Raw genomic sequence first — 25,212 nt, forward strand, 5'->3', positions numbered from 1 at the left:
CTCTCCAGGAACACCTGGAGGGGGGAAGGGAAAAGATTTATTTCCCTTTGTTGTGAGACTCAAGGGATTTGGGTCTTGGGGTCCCCAGGGAAGGTTTGGGGGACCAGAGTGCCCCAAAACACTCTACTTTTTTGGGTGGTGGCAGCTTTACCAGGTCCAAGCTGGTAACTAAGCTTGGAGGTTTTCATGCTAACCCCCATATTTTGGACGCTAAGGTCCAAATCTGGGACTAGGTTATTGACAGTGAGTTCCACGACCTCTGTGACAAAATTCTTGCCTTAATTATTATTCTACTTGCAGATCATGAGATATGCTTAGTGGGCTCTTGTGCTGCTTCCTCCCAGAATCCTCTTGAAGTCTAAGACGAGCACTCATGGGGACTCTGGAGTTGGGGGAATTGAGAGTTTCATCTGACCTGAACCCTCTAAATCTGCAGAAAGTACAGGCTCAGCAGGCAGAGAGGATGGGAGCCAGGTAATAAGAGCCAGGTCACACTCCTTTCTTGCATTTATTTAAATTTACAATGGTGTTAGAGAGAGAGGGTAAAACTTTATTGTTGTAGAGGCATGACAATCCATTAGTTTCCAAGCACTTCACAATTAGGTGAGATCAGCCTCACTGATAAGGTTCTTCTCTTTATAAACAGAACCAACAGGACATGAAAAATGTGCTTATGCTAGTCCGTGCATTAATCCTTCTATGTATTCTGTCTGTAGCATTGATTACGCTTTCTTTAAGCTTTTGTAATGCTCATTCTTCAGGTTTAGGAATACTTTTCTTTGTTTTGTTTTTGTTTCTGAGTTTTCTTTTGAATCTACTTCTCCTGCCTATTGAACATGATCCATTCAGGAAGCACTAGCCAAAGGTAGTTGCAAATAATTATCAGAACAGGGGTAACTTTTAGAGAGAGAGAATTGCGGGAGGAACTGTGTATTTTCAAAAGCTGTCTCTAGTCTCAATATCTATTATTCTTTTCTCATTCTGTAATTTAATGTACTGTTCATTTTGTTTTCTAACCTCTGATGATTTCAAAACAGCCGAAAGGGTTTGTGTTCAAAAAGCTTCCAAACTGTTTACTTGCAGAGAGATCAAGCATGGAAAATGTCATCTCGAAGTAAATCTTTTGCAAAGTTACGAGTATCTGAAAGCTAGCTGTTAGAGTTGATTTTGCAGCTGGGATCACTGTAGTAGTTTAAAATTAAATTATTATATGCAGTGTAGTTGTAATGAGCTGTGTGTGGCTTGAAAGCTGGTCTCTCTCACCAACAGGAGTTGGTCCAAAAAAAGATAAAACTAAATTATCTCATGTAAATGACCACAGTACATTTTGTAATGTATTACCTTTGCATTTTTTTTTGTTTGTTAATTTGCAAAATTATCAATGATAATTGATTGGGACAATGATCCCACACTTTCACAGGCCTTGGGTGGCAGGCCAGTCCTTGCCCACAGACAACCTGCCAACCTGAAACACATTCTCACCAGTAACTGCACACCGCACCATAATAACTCTAGCTCAGGAACCAATCCATGCAACAAACCTCGATGCCAACTCTGCCCACATATCTACACCAGCGACACCATCACAGGACCTAACCAGATCAGCCACACCATCACTGGTTCATTCACCTGCACATCCACCAATGTCATATACGCCATCATATGCCAGCAATGCCCCTCTGCTATGTACATCGGCCAAACTGGACAGTCTCTACGGAAAAGGATAAATGGACACAAATCAGACATTAGGAATGGCAATATACAAAAACCTGTAGGAGAGCACTTCAACCTCCCTGGCCACACTATAGCAGACCTTAAGGTGGCCATCCTGCAGCAAAAGAACTTCAGGACCAGACTTCAAAGAGAAACTGCTGAGCTTCAGTTCATCTGCAAATTTGACACCATCAGCTCAGGATTGAACAAAGACTGTGAATGGCTTGCCAACTACAGAACCAGTTTCTCCTCTCTTGGTTTTCACACCTCAACTGCTAGAACAGGGCCTCATCCTCCCTGATTGAACTGACCTCGTTATCTCTAGCTTGCTTACTAGCATATATATACCAGCCCCTGGATATTTCCACCACATGCATCTGAAGAGGTGGGTATTCACCCACGAAAGCTCATGCTCCAAAACGTCTGTTAGTCTATAAGGTGCCACAGGATTCTTTGCTGCTTTTGCAAAATTAACTCATTTGCAACTGGTCCCCCAATTATCAGTAAAAATGATTGAGGTTCTTCATTGTTTTGAATCTGGTCATAAAGGCTGGGATTTTCAAAGGAACCCAGGAGAATTAGACAACCAAATGCCATAGAAATTCAATGGGATTTGGGACACTTAAATCTCTTTGAGTCCTTTGAAATTCCCAGCCAAAAATATTGAATTTTTGATAATCCCATGAGTGTTTCTCCTGTAGAATGTCAGTGAGGTTTGTATACTGTCACCATTAATTTACCTAACTGTGGTCAATAGAATTTTGCACTAAACAGTTATTCTTTTCTATCGGTAGATTTTTAAAAGGTGGTTAAGTGAAGTCTGTCTTGCATAGAGAGATTTGACTGCAGTACTAGAAGATTCTGCAATACCAGAAAATGCGTTTAATTCAATGTGTACTTGTCTCCCAGAATTTCTGATGTTGGAGTTGGGAAAAGAGTTATGGATTGGCCCGAAGGAGTCTTTGTGTATCATAGCATGCCATTTATTCCTCTTCTTCTGATTATTTAGACTTATTTGAAGAGTGTAAATTATTCTTTCTTTATTTGGCATTTCTCTGGAGGTTCCTTGGATTGGTAAATGCTAAAGGGAGAATATTTTTTACATACTTCCATACCACTTTAAAAGACTGTAGCACTGAAAATCATTATGTGGATTTGTGATTGTCCCTGGAGGATTTTGATTCTATAAACAAATTATATTGACAGTTTGTGACAAGTATCTTTTCTCATACTTTTTAAATAACACCCATTTTCCTGAGAGCAGTACTCTGAGTTTTTAACATAAGTAGATCTTCATCTTAATAAGAAATGTTTGTGTGTGAATGTATAATTATTTTAAATTGTGTGAGTGTAAGGCATATGTTATCCCTTCCTTATAGCTTTGTTTGCCTAACTCACCATTCCCTTTTCCAGTAGTTAATGACTTCCTTCAAACTTTTTGGGCTAAAACTTTATAGGTCTTATTTCTTCTCCGGGTTTTTTTTTGTTATTTTTTGTTAATTTTTTGGAAGACTTTGAGCAGAAATGAGGAAAGTTGGATTAAAAAAGGCTACTTTTCACATTTAGTTAAAAAAAAAAAAGCTCTATAACTTGGACTAGGCAGTTAACTTTGGCATGGAGATAGTCTGTAGGGGAGTAGAGGTCACGTTTAGGCTGGTCTGCTATGCCTACGACTTAGGTCATCTAGCTACTGCATTTGGGGGTTTAATGCTTCACATCCCCGAGAGACACATTTAAGCTGACCTAAGCCCTGATATTAGAGTTCCCAACTGCCTAATTGCACAAACTGAGACACCTTTGATTAACAATTTTGGTTTTGTGCTTATTTTAAATTCTGATGTCTTTAATTTAAGCATCTAGGTGCCACAGTGAAAGACCCAAAACAAATTAATAAACCTTTTGCTATCTATATAGCCAGGACTGGATTTGGCAACAATGTACAAATGTGCTCAACTCTGCACACTTTATGCACTGTAAATGGAACAACTTATAATGCCTAAAATTAATGAAATGAAAGGGTTTGGCCTAAATATATAACAAGGACATAGACGTGGCAACAGTAACATTGTCTATTCTAATAGCTAAATGAAATTTGTGATGCAAATCCTAAATGGTCTCCTATCATTGTATAGCTATTTTTGCCTGGTTTAAGCATATAGAGGGTCTTAACAGGCAATATAACTCATGCAATTGATTACAGCTCTGAGAAATTAATTGTTTTAGTGATTCAGTGTACGTATGTGTCTTAATGGTAGTTGTCAGTATAAATTTCTAAGGTGAAATATTACTTTACTGTCTGTTTCTGCTATGAATACTTTTGCATTACATACCCATACATAGGGGTAATATGTGCTGGATTTATATTTTCTTTTATGTGCTATGTACCCCATGTTTTTATAGTCTGTAAAACTTTCATTTGCTGTTTTAGACTGTTTTATTTCTGTTGCTTCATATTAGGGGACCTTAAGCTGGACCTTCTCTCTCACTTGTTTGTAAACTTTATTTTTTATTCACAAATTAGTAGCCTTCCTGATTCCCTTGGCCACTATAATTATAGTAAGATGCCTTTTTTTATTTCCATGTTGATGCCTGAAAATTCTCTCATCAAAAGGAATTACTTGCATAGTAAGACTCAATTACTTAAACATGGTCTTAACTTTAATCACATGAGTAGTTCTGTTATTTTCAGTGGAAATACTTACGCGACTAAATGCTTTTCTGGATTGGCCAAAGTGCACAGAAAGTTCTAAGTGATAGTTATATCAAGGTAAAAGGCATTCAACTCATACCTGCTTTGCAGGATAGATAGGAGAAATGTAATTGAGTTGAAAAGCATATATTTCTTGGCAGTGAGAATAGAGAAAACACTTGACATTTAAAGAAACTTTCTGTAGGGGTGTTGTCTAACGTGATAATGAGCATATCCATGTTTTTATACCATCCATACAATGTCCATTATTATTGTGCTGGTTTAGTGGGTTTGGTATAACCTAACTAAAACTGTAGCCATAGTAAAACCCAAAACATGGACCCAAGTCTGGTCAAAACAAAAGCATGTCCAAGACTGCTCCGGAGTTTGAATTATGTGGGCAGGGGCACAGCTGGGCATTGTCTGCCTGAAGGTGTTTGTGTGTGTGTGTGAGAGACACAGAAGCAGACAGAAACCCAAGCAGACAGTAACAGAAGTGCTGGTAAAAAGGCCTTGACAGAAAGCTAAGAGAGCTTTCTGGCCACACAGTGCTGGCTGGAAAGGCGAGTTTGGAGCAGTGAGCAAAGAAACTCTCTCCTGCTGTTTGATTCTTATTATGTTAAGGGAAACAGGGCTTTATGTATAATCTTCGTAAATAAAGAAGATTACATCCAAGAAATAGCTGACTCCATCTAATGTTTTCTCTTCCTAACTGGAACCATCTGAGATGCTCTGAATTTGTCTAACCACTGGATCAAAAAGGTAACATTATTTAATACAGGAAACAATTTTTTGCTTTGGGCAAAAGGAAATCTGCTTCCTCAGTACACAGTTAATACATTCAGTTTCAAAGTCAGCTTTAATTCTAAACTGAAGACAACTGAAGTGTTCCAGAAAATAGACTCTTGGCTCTCTAATTTTAAATCAATTTCTAGAAATGGTGTGTACTGCTTGTAGATTTATTTGGTGGAACAATAAAGTAGACAGAGGCTGTGACAGATCAAGTAATCTTGAAATCAAGGATTAGAACAGGTAAAAAATAACTTTCTATTTTGCAATGGAATGGAGAAGGGGAATTGCATTATTGTGTTCAAACCCTAATTATCATGATGCAATTGTTTTGTATAAAAATATAGATGAATATATCTTACTTACAACAACCTGTTTTTGTTAAACATAGCCAGTGCATGAGTTGTTTTTATGGGGATTTCATCCTACTGAAAGTTTGGAATATTTTTAATATGCTGTTTTTTGAGCTAGTGAAAGAGTCTCTCTCTTCCTATGCACCCACCCAATCAGTTTAATGACTTTCATAACCTTGTTGTGAATGTTTGCATCCTGGAGGGGCATTCTCTGTGAGGCAGTGTTTGCTGCATGGTTCTGAGCTTGTGGTAAGCATCTGTACTCCCCAAAGGTGTGGACCTGCAAAGGCAGTACATTCAAATAACATTTACAGTGGTAAATGCCTTTCTCCTCTAGAAGTTTGCCACAAATCTGTGTCAGGTTTTTTGTTGCTGCTGCTGCTGCTGCTGCTCCAATAGTGAATGAATATATCTGTGTAATGAACAGTTTAGGCTTTCTATCTTGTTACTGTGAAGCGACCTGTCAGAAACACCAACTGAAGGCATAGTCAGGGCCGGCCCTTCCATTTAGGCGGCCTAGGCAATCGCCTAGGGCGCCAGGATTATTGGTGGGCGGCGTTTTGCCGGAGGGGGCAGCAGGCGGCTCCGGTGGACCTACCGCAGTCGTGCCTGCGGAGGGTCCGCTGGTCCACAGCTCCGGTGGAGCTGCCGCAGTCGTGCCTGCAGACGGTCGGCTGCTCGCGCGGCTCCGGTGGACCTCCCGCAGGCACGACTGCGGCAGCTCCACTGGAGCCGCGGGACCAGCGCGTGGGGCAGCGAAATTGCCATGCGCCTAGGGCGCTAAAACCCCTAGCGCCGGTCCTGGGCATAGTAAATAAGGTAAATAACCACAATTTCTTTTGTGTTATTGTTCATTCAAGCTTTTCAGTCTATTCTAGAGCATAATAAGCCTCAATTTGGTTTGGTTTCATTAAAGAAATGTAGTGCAATTTGTAAGTGGTCACAATATTTGTTGGAATATTAGGCCCAAATTTGGAGATTGCAGTTGATCAAGGGCCAAAGGGAATTGTTTTGATTTAATAGCATATAACTGTCTAAGTATAAAAATTTTCCAACAGTACCTGTCATTTGATGATGTTGAAATTATAGTTTTATAACCTAGTTATAACTATAGTTTATAACATAACGTTCTATTCTTAACTTAATGTTGATTGCCTTGTGCCAGATGAATTATAGTACGTACAGTTCACTGGCAGGATGGGATGGAGTAGCACAATTGGCCGAAATGTAATGGACCCAGTAATTATTAACAAATATTATCTGTGGTTTATGTAACTATTGGACCACTTCTTGGGGGAGATTCCAGCTATATCAAAGTATGTCTGAAACTTTATTATTTGTGCCACATAGTTTTTTGCTGTCAAGGCAAAGATCAGTAGGCAAAAAGGCAATCTTGTCTTGTGCTTTTTATGCAGCTCAAACAATTAAAATTTTTTCCAGGCTGCACTGACTTGGCTTTAAATCTGTTGGAGACGACATGTATTAGCTTCAGACTAATATTTATATAGCAGATGCCAGTATAGAGACAAAATTCAAATAAATGTGGAGGCTCCAGCATGGCATTGGGGAGCACAGGCCCCTGGCTGCATAGAATTGGGAGTTCACGGTGCAGCTCCCCGCCAAGACACGGACTCAGTGGTGAGGCTGTACCCAACCCTGATACAGCGCAAGGACTGGCTCTGCCCCGCCGTGCTAGATGCACCATTTGTGGGCAGGTAGATTCAGCAAGGCAGGATCCAAGTGTGGGAGGGGCATAGTATATGGGGGGGTCCAGGTGTGCACTGAGAGGGTTCTGTATGGAGCAATCTGGTTGCGGTGGGGGGAATCTGGATGCACAGGGGCTTCTTGGGGAGGGGCGTGTTTCTGGATGCAATGGTAATGTGACTCTGTAGGAGGTTCAGGTGAAAGTGGTTAGAGTTCGGCAGGGGCTTCTGGGTGTGGGGAGGTCCATATGCTGGGGGAGTGGGGCTCACTGGGATGGGAATCCAGGGGCAGCTAGCTGGTTGGGGCTCGGTTAGGTAGGATGGGGTCTGGGTGCAGGTGGCTCATTGGAGTGGTGCAGGGGGAGTGGGGTTTATCATGGGGGGGGTTCTGGGTGTGTGGGGATATGAGGCTTGGCAGGAGAGTCTGGGTTTGAGGGGGTCTGGCTACACGGGGGTTGGGTTGATGGGGGAGCAGCTCCCTGTATAGCGATCCCTTCTCCTGCAGCTGAGGAGCGATGGGTGCAGGAAGCGCAGCGGGTGAGGTGGGCAGTTTGCAGAGCTTCCTATAGCTGGGGGAGAAATCTGGGGATGGGTCTGACACAGCCCCGAATGCTGTGCAGGGGAAGAGGAAGTCTTGTCCTCCCCAGCTCAGCCAGGACTAGCATCTGAGCCTAGTGCAGGGTAGGAGCCACTAGCCAGGTCTTCCCCAGCCCCACAGTAATTTACCTCTCTGCCAGCTGCCCTGTACACCCAAAACATACTGCCCAGGGGAGAGATTGTATGACCGCTCTTGTGGCTTCCCTTTGCTTCCCCATCGTAAAGTCATTTTTCTGCAGGGAAGCAAAGAAATCTGCTTGGGACATAACTTCTGTGCATGCACAGTGGCATAGAATTCCTCCAGGAGTAATATCATTCAAGATCCTGTGGTTCTGTTGTTGAAAGAGAGTACGTCTCTGATGGCAAAAATCAGTTCAGTGCCCTTTCAGTTAAATCTGAGCAATATTGAGTTCAGTGCACGGTGTCTGCTGTCTTGTTTACTCTTGTCTGAGTGATAAAAGGTTTAGAAAACCTGACCTGTGAGGAAAGATTAAAAAAACTGAGTGTGTTTAGTCTTGACAAAAGAAGACTGACCGGGGATCCTAATAACAGTCTTCAAATATGTTAAGGGACTGTTATAAAAAGGGTGATGGTCAGTTGTTCTCCATGTCCACTGAAGGTATGACAAGGCATAATGGGTTTAATATGTGGTAAGGAAGGTTTAAGTTAGATTTTAGGAAAAACTTTGTAACTTTAAGAGTAGTTAAACTCTGGAATAGGCTTTCAAGGGAGACTGTGGAATCCCCATCATTGGAGGTTTTTAGAAAACAGCTTTTTAGAGAGGTTAGATGAGCCCAGGCTGTCTCCAGGGCGGCAGGGAACCACACCGCCTCACTAAATTTGGGAAGATATCTTGCAGGAAATTAGTCCAGCCGCAGGAGTCTTCCTCTGCGACCTTTGTAAGGGAAGAAATTAACACAGTAAGCCCAGGCCCAAGGTCAGGGTGGGCAATGGTGAGTCAGGCCCTCAGGCAGGGGCTGAGCAATAATAGTATATAATAGTAAGCCCAGGCCCTTGGCTCCGAAGGGCCTGGGAGAGGGGGAGACTGCCACCCACGAGTTGGGTAGCAGGGGGTACAAAGGCCCTCTCACTCCACTGCCTCCCAGCCCAGGGCCCTAGCAGTAGACCCGCTGCTGTGTTAGTGGGGATCCTGGCCGCAACACACTGACATGGGTTCTGGCAGTACTGCAGCCAGACTAGGGTTGGCTGCCCCCGGGCTACTTCCAGACTCCCCTCTTGAGGTACCTGGATCAGGGTGGTGTCTTCAGTGGGGTCCAGCACCATGGGTTCCTCAGGACAGCTGGTGTGGGGCAGGCTCAGCAATTCCTCCTGATAGCTGGCGTGGGGCAGATTGGGCCAGTCCTTGGGTTTACTGCAGGCTGCTGGGATTTCCCAATCATGAGCTAGGCCGGAGGTGTCTGGCCTCCCCAATGGCTGCTCTTCCAGTGAGCTCTGGGACGGGGACTCTATACTTCCTGTGCCACCCCTCACTCTTTGAGGGTAGGCTCAGAGCTCCCTGGCTCTGGTCACTCAGGTGTCTGGAGGGACTCCTCTCTCTCTGAGGTGGTGGGGAACCACACTTCCTCACTACAAACTTGGACAAACATCTGTCAGGGATGGTGTAGGGTTACTTGGTTCTTATCACAGTACAGGAAGCTGGACTCGATGACTTCTTCTAGTCCTACATTATAAGCCCAGTTTGCCTAGTGCTGAGGGAGCTTTTTCTACATTCTCCATGTGATGACACGTACTTGTTTACAAAAACAGTGAAAGTTAAAATCGTATCAGTAGGTGTTCTGTACCTTTTCACTTTTACAATGTTTGTTTCATGGTTGCAGCTTTTTTCACAGAAAAATAGATATACAGTAGAAACCTATAATTCACAAACCTAATAAATACTTGAGAAAGCTAAACAGGATTGCCAAATTATCAGCAAAGACTGAAGAGCGGAGTGCTGGAGGTAAATTATCATATTACTAGAATTTGGTTACTAAAAATCTGTGTTACTAAAAAATTTATGGTAATTGGATCATATTTCACAATGTAAGTGACTCTTGTGGAGAGTGCCTAATTTGATGAATGTTTTGAATATGAAATATTTTGTAAATGAATGTGTACTCAGTGTTAACGGGCTTATACAGTGCCAAGGAAATAGCCGTTTTTGTAAAGACAGACAGCCATTGTGTTGAGGGATGGATTGTATAACTGATTTTAGGAGCCTATTCCAGAGGTTCTCAAACTGGGGGTCATGACCCCTCAGGAGGTCAAAAGATTATTATGTGGGGGTCACGAGCTGTCAGCCTCCACCCCAAACCCTGCTTTTATTTAAAAAAACAGAACAAGCTGCACCCTTATTTATCCCCTAACAAAACCGTTACATCAGACCATGGTCAAAAGGCTCAACTACTGTAATTCCCTCTTAGCAGGGCTTTTCCTATACTTTCAGCTTGCTTTGAATGTAGGTTTTAGTAATGGGAAATCATGCCTCACCAATCTACTAAAATTCTTTGAGGAGTCAACAAGCGTGTGGACAGAGGGGATCCAGTAGATGTAGTGTACTTAGATTTTCTAAAAGCCTTTTTAACATAGTCCCTCACCAAAGGCTCTTAGGCAAAGTAAGCTGCCACGGGTTAAGAGGGAAGGTGTGCTCATGGATAGGTAACTGGTTAAAAGATAGGAAACAAAGGGTAGGTATAAATGGTCAGTTTCCAGAATGGAGAGAGGTAAATACTGGTGTCTCCCAGGGGTCTGTTCTGGGACCAGTCCTGTTCAACATAGTCATAAAAGATCTGGAAAAAGAGGTAAACAGTGAGGTGGCAAAATTTGCAGATGATACCAAATTACTAAAGATGGTTAATACCCAGGAAGACTATGAAAAGCTACAAAAGGATCTCTCAAAACTGGGTGACTAAATTTCATCTGCCATTTTGTTGCCTAATGTTGATAAATGCAAAGTAATGCACATTGGAAAGCATAATTCCAACTATACATATAAAATGATGGGGTCTAAATTATCTGTTACCACTCAAGAAAGAGATCTTGGAGTCATTGTGGATAGTTCTCTGAAAACATCCGCTCAATGTGCCGCGGCAGTCAAAAAAGTGAACAGAATTCTGGGAATAATTAAGAAAGGGATAGGTAATAGGACAGAAAATATCATGTTGCCTCTATATAAATCCCTGGTACCCCCACATCTTGAATACTGTGTGCAGATGTGGTCGCCCCATCTCAAAGATATTTTTGGAATTGGAAAAGGTTCAGAATATTAGGAGTCTAGAATATTAGGGGTCTGGAACGGCTTCCATATGAGGAGAGATTAATAAGACTGGGATTTAGCTAAGCGGAGATATAACTGAGGTCTATAAACAGGGCTTTGAAGCTGTGCTATGGCTCCGCTCCATCTCCAGGCAAAAACTTGCAGCTCCACTGATCTGGAGATGCTCTGCACTCCAGCTCTGGGCTCTGCTCCAAAGCCCTGTCTATAAAATCATGACTGGTGTAGAGGAAGTAGATAAGGAAAAGTTGTTTACTACTTCTCATAACGCAAGAACTAGGGATCACCAATTGAAATTAATAGGCAGCAGGTTTAAAACAAATAAAAGGAAGTATTTCTTCACACAACACAAATTCAGTTGGTGGAACTCCTTGCCATAGATTGTTGTGAAGGCCAAGACCATAACAGGCTTAAAAAAAGAACTAGGTAAATTCATGGAGCATAGCTCTATCAATGGCTGTTAGCCAGGATTCGCAGGAATGATGTCCCTAGCGTCTGTTTGCCAGAAGCTGGGAATGAGTGACGGGATGGATCACTTGATGATTAGCCATTCCGTTCATTCCCTCTGGGGCGCTTGGCATTGGCCACTGTCGAAAGATAGGATACTGGGCTGGATGGACCTTTGGTTTGACCCAGTAGGGCCATTCTTGTGTTCTTATGTTCTCCTCCACCATTCATAATAAATTTTAAAAAACGTATTTATATTTAACGTTATAAGGGGGGTTGCACTCAGAGGCTTGCTGTATGAAAGGGGTCACTAATACAAAAGTTTGAAAACCACTGGCCTATCCCCATGATACATCATACCTCTGTCATTCATGTGATCAGGATACATCAAGTTTTATCAGAAAGTAAAAGTATTGGGCTGTGTGAGAGAAGATATTTGTTTCATGTGAGCTCTACCCAGAGTCTACCATGTAACGATATTTATTGCCAGTCTAGTGATGATTTCCATAGAGTTAATCTAGTTGCATTTTATTTCTCTTTCTTACTTTGGTACAGTTGCCAGTAGACAATTTTTTTCCATCTAAGATCTATGCAGTTGGGTTTAGAGACTGTTACTTGGAGCAGTTAGAGAATTTCATGCACAGAATTTTTTCACATAGTAATGTTTTTGCTGTGCTGGCAGCACAATACCTTTCAGCATGTGCTGTGATTGGCATGCACTGGATTAAAACAGCACATACTTGCAATTTAAAAAAAAAAAGTCCTGAATCTTTTAAATTAAAAATAAGTGATTTCTGATTTTAAGAACATTTTAAAGAGAAATTCTTTACTATATCTTGAACCTGACTCCTCTTAAAGTTAACAACATCGTAGTAAGAGTAAAGATTTTTGTAATCCTTAGCCACTCTTACTTCAGAACTGGTTTAAGAAAATAAACTATGATATGCACCAGACAAAGACCCAAAGAGCAGAACTTGAATCTATCATATTAGCTGGGAGTAATATTGTTGAATGCTCTTTATATAATACAAAACCACACATTCAGTTTGGTGTCAATTTATGAATGGACAGTGTGGATAACATGGGGTGAATGTATGATCATGGTTGCTGAAGCCAATGAACAAATATGCTGCTACATTCAAAGCAAGCTGAAAGTATAGGGAAAGCCCCGCTAAGAGGGAATTACAGTAGTTAAGCCTTATGATCATGGTCTGCTGTAGCAGTTTTGTTAGGAGATAAAGGTGCAGTTTGTTCTGTTTTTAAAATAAAAACTTACACCACTTTCAAATAATGTCCAATACATGGAGCATTATCAAACCATGTCCTTTTCCAGGAAAAGAATTGGCGAAGAGTGATGCAATGCGTCTCAAACTGTTTCTGTGCTTCTGAATGAGTCTTTTTGTCCATAAACTAGGACACTAAGAAAGAGAGCCTCTTCACAGTAAAGGCTTTTACCTAGCAGAAAGACTCCTGCTTTTACAGAGTGGAGTACAAGATGGCTCTGAAGCATCAAACTGGCAATATTATTCAGTTATTCTTCCAGATTAGGGACTGAACTTTCAGGTGTCAAAAGTGACTGCAAATGATTGTAATATCTAAGCCTTTTAAACAAAGGAGAGGGGAGAATATCTCACGCAGAGGAGTGCCATTTATAGGAGGAACTATTATAGCTGCTAAAGACGGTATTGGGAGAGATTCCTGGCTCTGAAGAGCTGTTGTATTAGCTGCTTACTACCACATCTACTTGATATTATGGTGATAGGCACTTCAGAAATATTTACTGATATATTACCCATCATGTCCCATACTCTGAAAAAGCAGGAATCTGCACTTACAGAAGGTGTATAAAAACACCACATTGGGCTGTGGAGATCAAGGAGTAGTAAATAGATTTTATTTGCTCTACACAGCAGTTTTTTTTGGGGGGGGGTTGGGAGGGAGAGAGAAATTGTCAAGTGGTATGACTGCTGTGTTGCTGTCACTCGGACACCTGACCTGGATTCTGAGTTGACAGAGGATGAAGAAAGGATCATTAGATGGGGCACAGGGTAATACAGCCACTCTTGTGTACCATCATGTAGTTTGGTGATCATACTCTTTAAAAATGATACTGATGGTGTCTGCATTGGATAGGATGTATGCTTGAACACAGTGTAGCCATCAGCACCAATTGACTTATCTTCTACACATTAATTAAACCAGTAGAAAGCAGTTAGGTTACACCAGGAAGATGTTTGTCATGAAAGATACAACTTCTGTTGTATCAAAAGCTGCCATGCGGTCTAGCATGATCAGAATGTCCAGCTTAACTTCCAACAAATGCTGCTAACATGGTCTCTCTATTTTTTTTTAAAATCTGTTTCTTTATTCAGGAAGTTTTAGCAAATTTACAAATCCTGGCCATGTAACTGTTGAAGATAATACAGCAATCATTACAACATTGAGCCTTTACTTAGAGAAACATTGTACAGTATTATAATAATAATCAGATCTCTTTTTAACAGGGCATTACCATGTACAGAGTAAGCATCTTTATACTAATGACGTGTCTCTAGTGATCCTATTAAATTGAGAGAAATCTCTGATTACATGTTTAGCAAACACGGCATGTCTATCAAATGTTTAAAATATTCACAAAAAATTGGACAGTTGCTCCGATCCTTTTGTAGGTGAATGTACTTTGTCTGAGTACTGAATCAATGGTAATCAAATGTCTAAGTACCTATTTGTTCTCTGTGTTGGGCGTGTAGTTGATGTGTAAATTTTTCCGTTACAACCACCTCCCATTTAAAAAAAATTTTTTTTTGAACCATTCCTTTATGGTTAGATTATTTTTCTTTTTTCAGTGAGAGGCTATCAGTAGCTAAGTAGCTACTAGCAAATGAGATTCATTCGTCATTTCCTCTTGTGTGACCATTTCCACTAGGAAGCCCTAGGAAGATTACCCAAAGGATCACTTGGTAATAAATATCCAATAATTTGTGAAATTTGATTATGAATTGCATCCCAGTACTCTCTAATGACTGAGTATGTCCACCATATATACACAAAATCTCGTCTTTCACCACAATTTCTCCAGTGTTTATTCCCATTCAAGCTATATATCTATTTTAATTTGACTGGTGTGAGGTACCGTTGAAACAATACACCTCTACCCTGATATAACATGACCCGATATAATACGAATTTGGATATAATGCAGTAAAGCAGCGCTCCGGGGGATCAAAGCAAGTTTGATATAACGCAGTTTCACCTGTAACGCGGTAAGATTTTTTGGCTCCTGAGGACAGGGTTATATTGGGGTAGAGGTGTATCTTGAAGAAATAGTTTATTGAGCCACAGGATGAAGTTGCTGGTCCTCTTTTCCAGAGTGAATCCACTCCTTTGGGGTAATTTGTTTTTCCAGATCCTTTTCGCAGCATTTTAAATATATGGACATCTTTTGGTTAGGAAATTAGTTACAATTCTGTTGTTTCCTAACTGTTGGTCTCCACTTGCTGGAATGTCACTTGGTGTCCAAGTGCACCTGTAATTTAATAGTCACCGTTCCCAAACAGAGGAGGATTGAGTCTGGACAGTAATTAGCAAGAAATTCCCATTGAGAGATGGCTAGTTCAGGGAAGATATGGGAATTATTCTGTTTCTGGGAAGTGTGTAACAAACTCATCACAGTGATAGGCTGGGGAAACCATTCATGAGGCGAAACAGGAAGGATTATTCATATATTTGTATAATTTGCATGAAGTCAGGGAGCCATACGCAACCCAAGCTCCAATGAAATTTCACCAAAAAAAATTGCAATAGACTGATCACACCTGTGTAAAATAAAACCTACCAGCTGATAAAATAACCTCCAAGAGTGAGTCCTTGGAGGAGAAAAGGAACAATTGTCCATCGCTACTCTCTAGGTCCTTTTGGAAAGCTAGGAAGAGAATCACTCGAGAGAGACTCCACTCCTGTTGCATGTCATGGAAGTTCCTCCCAAAAACTCATGATCAGCGGTATCCAAGGAGCAACTAGATGTAAAAGACTTAGCATAGATCCTTTGGATAGATGTTTCATGTGTGCTCAGTGTTGCATTAATACTGTTCCATTGAAGTCTATTTACCATTCCTGTTAATGGGAACAGACACAGGCTAATCCTGAGGGGATTTAAAAATTTATCTTCATCCATGGAAAAGAGGAGATCATAAACATATACCCAGTGCTGTTTCCATCCCATGTCAGTAAGTTCTGTAACTCAGTTGTCTGGATTCAAGGAAATTTGTGTACTTGGACTGCCTACTGCAAAAGGGTGAGATGGGATACTGATCAAAATCAACCAAGATTTCTCAAAAAAGCAACTAATGACATTGACAAAAGTTTCACTGATTTTCTTAAGAATAGCTGGCAGCCTGCCTTCTCATCAGGAAATACTGACTGCCTCCTCAAAAATAGGACCCAAGGCGTGTCTCCACAAACCAGCCACAACATTGTATCCTGGAGTTGCCACAGCATCTCCAGAATCTCCGTGAGTAACACCAGCTGCGTAATCAGCTTGCATGTACCCAAGTAGCCTCGTTAACTGCTTCTCACAGTATCTGTAGCTGAAGACAAGTGACACCTCTTGCCCTCAGTCATAACACTTTTGAACACTAACATAAATTCTGTATATAAAAAGAGGTTCAAGCAGCTGCCTAGCCATCTCCTGTCCAGTCTGTGCTAAGACTGCTTTAATCTAAATAGAACACTGTAGCCTACAGGCTCAAATTAAAAACAGAACATGGCAAGTAACCAGAACGGCAAGAGCCTCTCTAACAGCTGGTAATAGCTGTCTGTGAGCTGAAAGACAGCCTGGCTGGAATGGAGATGTGGGAGTACTTCATATGATTCAGTACCAGCAAACAGACCACAAAAATCCATAGTATGTATGTATCACCATACAGGATCATATATATCACCATACAGGGTCGCATGAATGTCTGGTGCATTCACCCCACATATCCATAGTTGAAGTCAAGCTTCTGGCTGCCTCTGAGAGAGTTTTGGGTAAAAACACAGGGAATTTGTCACTCCTAGGAAGATAAATGAGGTGGTTCATCAGATCAGGTGTCTGCATGCACAGACTCTCCAAGGGCTCCCAAAGAAGTGCTGGACCTGCTCGCAATTCAGCTATGTAATTTCCCCATGTAACCTGGTGGTCCATACCCAAATAACACTATCTGTTATTTTCTGTGTGGACTCAGGAAATAGCCAGATGCCCATAATTATTTTCAGGGTTGGGCACCCTTGTGCATTCCAAATGGTAAAATTAACTACTTTCCCCATTTCTTGGCTCTATGTGAGGCTGGCAGATCACCAAGTACCCAGCTAGAAGGATTGGGATTAGCATTACTTATATTGCTGGAGGGGATCATCACCATAGACGTTAACCTTTAAAGTTCCTTTCAACACAACTTCTTGGCCTGTAATTCAGGTGACATTTTCATTAACCAAAGTCCAAAAGTTCTGTAGCACTATGTACTTGCACAATATGTCCCCAGTTCTCAACAACACTGAAGACTGTAGGAATTCATCATTATAATTTGGTACAATATGCAAAAATATCAATTTTAAAGTGAGAGACTAGACTTTATTTGGAAAAGCTAGTTAACTTGGACATCAATTGATTCAGCAGAACATTTAAGCATGTGCTTAAATCTCCCTGAAGTCAGTGGGTTTTAAGCACCTGCTTAAAGTTTAAGAAGTTTCTTAAGTATTTTACTGAATCAGGGCTTGCAGGTTTCTTCAAATCTCCTCTTTTCCTTCCAACAGTGGGAGCCCCTAAAGCTCCTATTGTTTTTCCCTTCTCTGTTTTCTTCCCATAAAAATAAACTTTATTGACTTTATTTTTGCTGCCTCAGAGGCACCACATGCCATTTCACTGTGGATGATCCCTAGGCTAACTGTTCCTGTGCACTGTTCTCTTTTTATCCCCTGCTTGTTTCATTCCCCACTTTTGGGGCCCAATGTCGGGGTTACATAATGTATTATAACAGGTTTGCCCTTCCCCCACCAGTTTGTTGCCAGATGGGTGTAGTTTGAGAAGCTATGGGAATGAAAAATGAAAGTGTATTTTCTCTTGCAGTGTGGGGCTGCCTATAGTCAAGTGCTTGGGGAGACTTTTATATTGAAGTCTCTTGGTTCATTTAAAAAACATTGTTCAGAACTAGAGAATTTTCAGTCCCAACCCTGACAATTCCATTTCCTGTGTAGAAAATACAGTAAAACCTGCCAAGAGTGACCATTCATGGGAGTTAGCAAAAGTGGTCATTTGTAAGAGGTGGTCTCTCTTCAAAGGTTTGCACACCAGAGAGCGGTGGAATTCTGTAGCCTCTGCAAGTAGTTGCTTCCCAGGGCAACGGTGCTGCAAAATCCTAGATCGAGCTGCAATGTTTTCTTTTAGAGTATCAACTGCTTTTGGAGGAACAATGTAGGTTACAAATTTTAAGACCACTGCTGATGTCGTTTATCTCATCCTCTTTCTTCTGTCTCCCATTTTCCTTTGTCTGTCTGAAGGGAGTGTCTTTTGTTCTTTCATCTGTTACTTACGCCTTTATGTTCTTTCTCACGGGCATCACCAACCTCCTCAGCATAATCCCACATTTAAGTATAGATACACAGCACAAGATAAAACAGGACAGATCTTCTGGTGTGGTGCAGTACCTCTGTACCATACTACTGAAAAAGTCTGGTCTTGGAGCCTGATTTTCTAGCCATAGGAGGATCATTCCAGAGAAACAGGGATTCTCCAGGGATATAGAGCCAGAGGAGAGGCTCCTATGCCATGCTGCCTCCTGCCTGTAAGTAAGTGATTTACGCTCCAAGTGCCTTAGTTTTTCTCTCTCTGCAAACTGAGGTAATATCTCTGTAAATCACTGTAAGACCTAGGAAATGAAGTGCAGAACAGTTTTAAAAAAATATTTATTATGCATGTGCATGGGTGGGTGAAAACCCTGTAAGCCTTGTAGAGAATAGCATCCTAGTCCTTTTGTCCTATATAACACATTTTTCATTTGTTTGCCTGGCTGTGGGAGGGAATGTAACTGAGCTCCGGCCTTGCATTTCTTTAACAAAATCAATGTCAATAATCCAGTCATTAGCAGACAAAATATCGGGATGTTTGGTTTGGATCTGCAGGTGGATGGATGGCTCCTTGCTTGCACCAGCGGTCAAAGTGCTTTCTATGAGCCAATTTAAAAAAAAAAAATCCCATTAAAGATCTTATACCAGCAAGTGTGACTGCAAGTGCAGCAGACACTGGGGAAAAAATATTAAAAATAAAAAGGCCAGTCCAAAACAGTCCTACGACGCAGTATCAGTACCTGTTTGGGATTTTAGTTAGTTTCAATCTACTGACTAGAATAGACAGTTAATACATCTAAGCACCTTTTATTTATCTGTGGTATGTGATAGCCTGTATACAGGGTTAGCTCTTCAAAAACAGGAGCCCAAAGTGAGGAGACAGAAGGTAAAATCCTGGCTGTATTAGTCAGTGACAAAATTGCCATTGACTTAAGTAGGACCAAGATTTCACTCAAAATATGAAAATACATGTGCAAACATTTGTATACGTATGTAACTAGCTGTTTTGCAGGCAGTGAACCGTTTGAGGCCGCCAGTAAATCCATATTTTTGTGTGCAACTGTTATACAAGTTTCTGAAATTTTGGCTCATAATGTAATTGCATCTCTTTTACTTTAATAATTGCTAATCCACTTTAAAGGGGAATTCAGCACTGTTTTATTGGTTTTCTCTTTCTGTCAATTAGTCATGTAGCAGATAATCAATGTAGAATTTTCATTCTGTTTGACTCCTTTTCTTTGCCTAGGATCAGATTCTTGAAGTCTGGAGTTTTTTTTTCCCCTCTTCCTCCTTGCCAGCTACTTCTGGCTTCTCTGAAGAACAGGTCAGAGACTTGAGCAGTATTGCCATTATAAAAGTACTCTCCAATGCTATCATGGAATCTTTGAGCCCCCTCCCCCCTCGTAATATAATGAAATCAACAGGATCAGGAAAAGGCACCATGATTGTGGAGCTAATTTTTTCTGGATGGGACTGGGACTCTGGCTGAGTCTATAAGATTTACTGAAATGGAGGCCTGGTCTACACTACGCTTTTAAACCGATTTAACGCCCTACCTGTCCACACCAATGAGGCCCTTTATATCGATATAAAGGACTCTTTAAATAGGTTTCTGTACTCCTCCCTGACGAGAGGAGTAGCGCTAAAATCGGTATTACCATATCGGATTAGGGTTAGTGTGGCTGCAAATCGACCGTATTGGCCTCCGGGCGGTATCCCACAGTGCTCCACTGTGCCTGCTCTGGACAGCAATCTGAACTCGGATGCACTGGCCAGGTAGACAGGAAAAGCCCCGCGAACTTCTGAATTTCATTTCCTGTTTGCCCAGCGTGAAGCTCTGATCAGCACGGGTGGTGATGCAGTCCCAAATCCAAAAAGCTCCAGCATGGACCGTACGGGAAGATACTGGATCTGATCGCTGTATGCGGAGACAAATCTGTTCTATCAGAGCTCCGTTACAGAAGGCGAAATGCCAAAGCATTTGAAAAAAGTCTCCAGGCTATGATACAGAGTCCACAGTACAGTGCTGTGTGACATGCATAACGGAAAGCCAAAGAATCAAATGGACGCTCATGGAGGGAGGGAGGGGGTACCGAGGACTCCAGCTATCCTACAGTGTCCGAAAATCATTTGCATTCTTGGCTGAGCTCCCAGTGCCTGTAGGGTCAAACACATTGTCCGGGGTGGTTCAGGGTCTGTATTGTCAATTTACCCCCCCCCCCTCAGTGATAGAAAAGGGGAAAAAATCGTTTCTTGACTTTTTTATATGTCACCCTATGTACACTGCATGCTGCTGATGGACACGGTGCTGCAGCAGTAAACAGTAGCATCCTCTTTCCACCCCTCCCTGGTGGCAGACGGTACAGTGCAGAAGGACTGATAGCCATCCTCGTCATGAGCCTGTGAGTGCTCCTGGCGGGCCTCAGGTGAGGCCGGCTGGGAGCGCCTGGGTAAAAATAGGAATGATTCCTGGTCATTCCCAGTAGATGGTACAGAACGGCTGGTAACCGTCCTCATCATTGCAACTGGGGGCTGAGCTCCATCAGCCCCCATCTTTTCCTGTGTAAAGAAAAGATTGTGTACTGCCTGGACTATCATAGCAGCGGGATGCCGGGCTCCTCTCCCCTACACTGCTTAATGTCCTGCCTGGACTATCATAGCAGCTGGAGGCTGCCTCCCCCTCATTTTATCTCAGTAACAAGTCAGTGTTTCTTATTCCTGCATTCTTTATTACTTCATGACACAAATGGGGTGGACACTGCCACGGTAGCCCAGGAAGGTTTGGGGAGGAGGGAAGCAGTGGGTGGGGTTGTTGCAGGGACACCCCCTAGAATGACATGCAGCTCATCATTTCTGCGGGATCTGACACGGAGTGGCTGTGCTCTCTGGTTCTCTGATACACTGGTTCTCTAGTACACTTGCCCCATACTCTAGGCAGGACTGACTCTATTTTTAGATACCATAAAGAAGGAATTGACTCGGGGAGTCATTCCCATTTTTGTCTTTGCGCCCCCAGCCGACCTCAGCCAGGGGCACCCATGACAGCAGCAGACGGTACAGAACAACAGATAATCGTCTCTGCTGTCATGCAAAGGCAAATGAATGCTGCTGTGTAGCGCTACAGCATCGCCTCTGTCAGCGGCATCCAGTACGCATACGGTGACAGTAAAAAAAAATCTGAACTGGCTCCATGGTTGCTGTGCTATGGCGTCTGCCAGGGCAATCCAGGGAAAAAGGGCTCGAAATGATTGTCTGCCGTTGCTTTCCCGGAGGAAGGAATGACTGACAACATTTACCCAGAACCACCTGCAACAATGATTTTTGCCCCATCAGGCACTGGGATCTCAACCCAGAATCCAAAGGGGTGGGGGAGACTGCGGGAACTATGGGATAGCGACGGAATAGCTACCCACAGTGCAACTCTCCAGAAATCGACACTAGCCTCGGACCATGGACGCACACCACCGAATTAATGTGCTTAGTGTGGCTGCATGCATTTGACTTCAAACAATCTGTTTTACAAAACCCGTTTATGTAAAATCGGAATAATCCCGCAGTGTAGACGTATCCTGAGGGAACTTCTGAAGAGTCTGTGGAGTTTATAAATTCTGCAGTTGGCTCTTGTGAGGTTCACAGGAAGCTGATGATTCTTCCATGTACTTCCCAGGCCTGCTAATCTCTGTTTGCTGATGGGTTGGACTCTACTAGCCTCACTTCTTGCTACTCTCCAGCTCTGGCTCACTGATCCATATATGCTTGTGTAAATTTGTTCAGTTCACACGTGGGTCGCAGATATTTTTTCCCCATCTAAATGAGGGAGTTTTATACTAAAGTATACATTTTCCCAAGAACTTTTATACTACAACCTATGTTAAGAGTTTTTTAATAGAAATTGTTAAAGTTTGATCAGATTGAGCTAAAAATATAAATAAATATACTCTGTATATTGCTTAAGAGGCTTATGGTCCTTAAATTCAGGGTTGATATGGAAAAAGTTAATCTTTTGGTGATGTCTTCTCAGTTTTGGGAGGGTGAAGGAGGTAGAGTTGGGATGTCCAGCCATAACAAGGTGCTGGATTGTGAAGGAAGGGTTTTCTTTGGACTATATCATGAGGAAAGAATGCGAGACGATGACATGGTTTTTTTTACCTAAGCCAGGGGCTAGGGGAAGGACTTTCGTCTAAATTCAGATTAGTGAGTGGGTTCGTATGCAATATTTTCTCTAGCAGAAAGATAGTGGAACTAGATGGAAACTGGTGATTAGGTTTTAAGAGGCAGAGATAAAGTTAGTGTTGCAATCTTAGCTAACTATTTCAGGCCTTTCTGACTTTGGAAGGTTTTTTAATGACTTTCTAATTTCCTAACTTTAAAAAAGGTTGTTTTTTTTTTTTGTTTGTTTTTTGTTTTTGGGTTTCTTTTCTTTCTTTTTTTTTTAACAATGCTCTAAAAATGTTGTTTTGACTTAAGGCAACTATTGGTACCACTATCTAAACTTCTTTAGTGGGATTTATGTATTTAACTTCCTTTGTTTTAGAAGTAAAAGGACCTCCACTGAACAATGATATGTTTACCATTGCATAACTAGGTATTTATCACTGATTATAAAAAATACACCCCAGTACAAAGATTCTCACCTCTTCATCATAATACATTTCTTGTTAGTAAGTAAAATAATTGATGATAACAGTACAATCTATTGTTTCATAGATTTTTAAGGCCAGAGGGGGGGACCATTAGATCATCTAGTCTGACCACCTGTATATCACGTTCTTGCCCAGTTAGGCTCAGTACAGTGCTATTAACTTGTTTGACTAAAGAATACCTTCCAGAAAGGCAGCCAATCTGAACCTGAAGACATCATGAGATGGGAAATCCACCACCTTCCTTGGTACTTTGTTCTAATATTTAAATATTGTTAAAAAATCGTGCCTTATATCTTCTTTGTATTTGTCTGGCGTCAGCTTCTAGTCTTGGTTCTTTTTATGCCTTTTTTCTGCTAGATTAAATAGCCCTTTATTATCCTTTAATTCTTTATTAAGTGAGTCCCGTATCAGCTTTTCCATTATTTTGCCCATGATTGATGTCAGGCTAACTGGCTTATAGTTACCTGGGTCATTCCACTTGCCCTTTTTGAATATTAGCATTTCTCAGGTATGCCAAGATTTATTAAAAATTAATGTTAGGTGGCCAGAGATCTCCTTTGTCATCTGTTTTAGGACTCAATAGTAAAACCCCTGAAAACAGTTTACCTTCAGTGCTGTTATTTCAGAATTACAAGGACAACTCCTCAAGTTATACTGGCTGCACTTCATAGGTTTTCAATGTTTTGAAAGATTCTACAGATCTGGGAGAGATCTTCCATACTTAAAATAGGGAATACACCTGTACAAGTATTCTCTCTCAAAATAGAAGAAATTTTAAAACTGCAAATATATTGGGTGAGCTTGTGATGCACCTCAAACATAAAACAGTTTTGTATTAACAATTTTTTTTTGCATTTTGTACATTAACCATAAATAGTTGAATTATTGTCCCAATAAGGTAATGTTTCCATGAAAATGCTCTTTTAAAAAAATGTTTTTAACTGAAAGTAGTATTTTTTTTGAGTTAATGAAACGGTCTCTCTAATTTTAGTTTATTATGAAATAAGAGTATACCAGCAGCACGCTTCTTACTACAACCCTTGGTTTGCTTTCAAAGCCTTGGCTTGTTTTTGTAGGTTTCCATTTTTCTGCTGAGCTCTGTTTGTAGAGATAAAGTGATCTCAGCAGTTCATGTCTTGCTGTATCTTTAATGTAGCTGTCTGGCATGTCAGATATGGAACCAGTCGAGAACTTGCAGGCCACTGATGGCAAAGGAAGCGTGAAGTAAGTTATCAGGCAAATACATTCCTCTGAATTATACAGATAGCCTGTCAAAATTATTGTTTTGTATTGTTCAGTAAATTGACTTTAAAAACATGATTTTTGAAGTTCTCACTTCCTTTTTAACATGTGTTGACAGAAGAATTCAATTGTAGTAACAGAAACTGCAATATAATATACAGTGTAATTGACCCCTTATTTTAAATCTTTGTGGCAGATTTTCATTTTTCTGGGCAATTTTATTTGAGGGATGTGTGAGTAGATCTTTATTTAAAACTTGTACATACTTGTGGTATCCTCCGACAATGGCTTATTATATTAAACATGATAGTTTCACGGTTTCCCTGTCTTGCCTCTCTTGATCAGTTTGTTGTATCCGCTTATTGTTTCTTGTCGAATATTTGGGCCCTGATCCTGCAAAGATTTACACATACACACAATACACCATTTAAATTGTAGCTCCTTTGAAGTCAACAGGACTACCCACAGTGTGTAAATCTTTGCAGGATTGGGGCAGTTGATTATAAACCTTTAGAAACAGGGACTGTCTTTTTGTTGTTTGTTTCAGTGCCTGGCACTCATGGGGTTGGGGGTGGGGGGCTGTTTCTAGGTGCTACCACAATGCAAATAATAACATTGTACAAAATTTTATCCAGACAGAATTCTATAGGATTAGATTTTCTAAAAACGGAGAAGATTCAAAGTTGGAATGAAAGCATTATTTTGAAAATATTAGTGTTTTGGATTATTGCAATTAGATAAATTATTTTAATAAACTAGTTGCTTTTGCACCATAAAACTTTGAACCATTTATATAAATTTAAAAGTATTAAAAATCACTTTGAGGATCAGAATCATAACTTGACTTTTTACACGATATTGATATGTTGTTTCCAAGTTGAAGCAATTAACTGAATAGTGATGCTCAAAGTTGTAAATATGGTATAGCTGAGACTAGGTGTCTTTAGAGATGCCACAGCAGAGACCATCATAGTAATACAACTTCTGGTTGTAGTATGCAGATTGCTGATTCACTGTGACTTTAGGTTATCTTGTTTACTTTCTGACAGTAATTTCCGCATAGGGCTAATTTGGTGCAAGTGCCTACTTCCAGGTTCTCTTCTGACTATGAAACAACTTGTAAAGAAATGTGTGGATAGTCTTCTGGTTATGCCTTTGA

The 25,212-nt window shown here is 41.1% G+C and overlaps 1 protein-coding gene across 4 annotated transcripts in view; it reads left to right on the forward strand.

Moving 5' to 3' along the window:
* The window catches only part of JAK2 (Janus kinase 2), a 145,442-nt gene that overhangs the window by 25,072 nt on the left and 95,158 nt on the right, over positions 1-25,212 (forward strand). Inside the window, exon 1 of one of the 4 annotated variants that reach the window (XM_030565806.1) lies at positions 325-474. The exons of 2 other annotated variants lie outside the window; for them this stretch is intronic. The gene's annotated coding sequence lies outside the window, so the exon portion shown is untranslated. Of the gene's footprint in view, positions 1-324; positions 475-23,987; positions 24,036-25,212 lie in introns of those variants that run through there. One more of the 4 variants, XM_030565807.1, reaches the window with a different exon arrangement.

Source organism: Gopherus evgoodei, chromosome 6 (genome assembly GCF_007399415.2).
Source record: "Gopherus evgoodei ecotype Sinaloan lineage chromosome 6, rGopEvg1_v1.p, whole genome shotgun sequence".
In the NCBI taxonomy this organism is placed as follows: Eukaryota; Metazoa; Chordata; order Testudines; family Testudinidae; genus Gopherus; species Gopherus evgoodei.